Genomic DNA, 3,209 nt, shown 5'->3' with positions numbered 1-3,209 from the left:
CATTGAAGAAATATTAAAACTAACCAGGCATTTTTGACTGAAAAGTAAGTTACTACTAACTACTTTTTATATAATGCAGTACCACACTAACAAGCATGGTGTTGTTCGGAATATATCATCATATTGCTTAAAAATAAAATAGTTACGTTATAAAAAAAGGTTTCATTTGTTATCAAATGTTGTTTATATCATTTATTAATTTAATTTAATGTCTGTTGATAAAATAGCAACTTTATTCATTTTAATTGAAATGGAATTGAAATTGGAGGGTTGAAATTTTTGCATTAATTTTACTACAGTCAAACCTGATCACAGAAAGACATTTTGTTACATATAACATCAAACATAAACAAAAATATAACCCAAATGAACAGAAATCCATATTGTTACAGCCACAGCAGTTAATTTGTGTGTGTGTGTGTGTGTGTGTGTGTGTGTGTGTAATAGTGTGGTGTGTGGTGTGTGTGTCTGTTTTGTACTCTTGATATTTTAGTGTCACCCCTTCATTGCTGTACACTTTTTTTCTGCATCGTGAATGATTTGTAGATTGTACACACAAAAAATTCTCAGTATTTTTGCGTATTTCCCATTCATTTCCGATGGCGTCAAAACAAGTGTGACGTTTTTTTTAATCAACATTTAGCTTTTTCGAATCAAGTCCACGGTGTTTTTTTTTTGTTTTTTTTGGTCACATACCGAGTTTCGTATACCATTCCGATGAAGTAGGCCTAGAGATTTTTTAAATTTCAAAACATTTTTTCCGGTCTAAAATGACCGAACAACACCAGAGGGTTAAGAAGTGCAATAGAAGCATTCATTGTTAATTCATGTTTACTAATGTATTTAACTAATGTTGACAAATGAAACCTTGTAATGTTATTGTTATTAGGGGTTCAAGCACGCAGTGCTGAAACCCTATTGTAATTGTTAGAATTTTTTTTATTATTATTATTTTTCTCCGCTAAAACTGATCGTGCAGACCAAACCGTAAGGCCTAGAGAGCTGAAATTTGGCCAGAAGGTAGAGCTCCCTGAGGGGACATTCTGACAAAGACTCACCCCAATCGGCCAATAGGTGGCGCTACAGCGATCAAAAACGCGTAAGTGCTAATAACTCCTAAACCACTTGTCGTAGACTCAAAAATTTTACATTTTTGGAATCCTTGGGTCAAGGCAAATTAAAAATGGTCTCTTGTGATTTTGGGTCTAGGAAGTCTCGTTTTTCCGCAAATTTGATTTATGTCCAAAACCTACTTTTGCGAACTAGTCCTTGGTTTTTTGCCCGATCGGAACCAAACCACTGCAGAAATATTCTCCATTATAAATGGGGCGTGGTCAAATATACCTCAAAGCCTATAAAACCTAAACAAAAACTCAAAACTTTTTGAAACGTGGGGAAAACATGTGTCAGATGACTCTTAACAAGCATGCAAAGTTTCGTGGAGATCGGACCATAGGTGGCGCAATAACAGTTAAAAAGGCTTCAAAAACACAAGATTTCAATGGTAAAAGGCCTCAAATTGCTAAAAAAATTCTCATATATTTACACGAACACTAGATCTTCATCTCATATGATAGAGCTCCTCATTCTGAACAACTTTACCTCTGGGACCAATGCTGTCAACAGTACTGTTCATAGGTTTGATGGATTCATGCTTAGACAGTATAAAATCACTGTTATAACATTTAAAATCACATTTAGTCACAGTTAACCATTTTGTTCATACAGACATATTAGTTTTTACAATTATCCCAGATTATGATTACAGTGAAACCTGAAAATGACATATAAACTCCTAAAAAGAGACGACTTGCAATAAGTATTGTGTCACCTATCATTTATGTCAAATATCTATATCTGTAACAAAATGTGTGTGAATTTATGTCTGTGTCTGTGTGTGTGTAAGTATGCTTATTAAGTATTAATATAGTAGTTTAACCATTTCATTTCATTTCTGTGTGTGTCTGTGTCTGTGAGCCTATTCTCCATTTTGGATGTGTTTTACTGTCAGCCATACATCCAGGTTGGTCTAGTCCCTAAAAGCATACCACCTTCAAGGCCTTAAAGTGCTTGAACCCCGGCAATTGCTGCTTGCAGCTATATTTATTATTGCTTTTGTTTTAGTCATGTTTTATAATGTATTAGGCTATAGCTACATTATTATACATATCCTATATTTTTTTATATAAGCAATATGACTACTATACGCGTCTCTTTATAGGATTTCTGAGTGGTGGAAGTCATGCACGAGTTCATCTGGACGGAAAATCTGATTTTCTCATGCTGTAGCTGTTTCGGTAAATAGAGCTTCACACACACACACACACACACACACACACACACACATGAGCAACAGTCGCGCGGCGGAGGATGCGCACAACACGAGCAACAGCCAATAGAGCTCATATAAAGCAGAACACGATGAATTCCGACTCATCTGCTCGTTTAGAGTCAGGAATGTGATCTAGGAAACACTTCGCTTATTCAGTCGTTTTGGCGTCCTTTATTCTGGACCTCCGGTTCGTCGTCACGGTTCGGCGGAGACGCTTCACATCACAGGTGACTGATTCCTTTTTCCTCCTTTCTGCGTCCATGCTGTGGTATAACAGGCTCTGCCTCACACGAATTCGAATGCATGTGAGATGTCGTATTCAGGATGAGCCTGGATAAATGAATTCATCATGGCTCATGTGCGTCCCGTTTATTCCTAGAGATCCGTGAGCGCACATATTCCCTGATTTCATATCTAGCAAGGAATCCTCGCTTTGACCAGACCTGCGCGAATCGCTTTGCTGGAGAAAATCGTCCCATCTGATTCGGTGTGATGCACTGATGAGATTCTGATGAACGGATCGGGTCAAATCCGGAGGAGACGCGGATCTGGAGCCCATATGGAGAAGAACGAGATCATTTGTTCGTAAATGAAGATGGATCGAGAGCTGATTTATGAGCAGAACCGGCTCTGCACGTATAAACGGATCTCAGACAGATGTTCGGGTTATAATAGACCAGATCTGAGGCCACATGCGATCGCAATCGCACCCGCTTTATTCTGGTCTGGGTTGCGCTTAAAACAGCACGGGTTTGTTATGATGAGTTTAGCATATGAATCATCAGAGATCTGCAGTTATTGATCACTAATACAGGATCTTTCGTTAGGCTCATGCGTACACTCTAAAAAATGCTGGGTTAAATACAACCCAGTGCTG

General features: G+C 38.0%; 1 protein-coding gene across 1 annotated transcript in view; it reads left to right on the top strand.

The window, feature by feature from the left end:
- Positions 1-2,363: 2,363 nt before the first annotated feature.
- The window catches only part of dtx1 (deltex 1, E3 ubiquitin ligase), a 48,764-nt gene continuing 47,918 nt past the window's right edge, over positions 2,364-3,209 (top strand). Inside the window, exon 1 of the mRNA XM_016491170.1 lies at positions 2,364-2,559. The gene's annotated coding sequence lies outside the window, so the exon portion shown is untranslated. The remainder of the gene's footprint in view (positions 2,560-3,209) is intronic.

The sequence above is a fragment of the Sinocyclocheilus anshuiensis genome, unplaced genomic scaffold, assembly GCF_001515605.1.
Source record: "Sinocyclocheilus anshuiensis isolate Anshui unplaced genomic scaffold, SAMN03320099.WGS_v1.1 scaffold614, whole genome shotgun sequence".
In the NCBI taxonomy this organism is placed as follows: domain Eukaryota; kingdom Metazoa; phylum Chordata; class Actinopteri; order Cypriniformes; family Cyprinidae; genus Sinocyclocheilus; species Sinocyclocheilus anshuiensis.
Note: the sequence above shows the minus strand (reverse complement) of the source record. Positions and strands in the feature narration are given on the sequence as shown.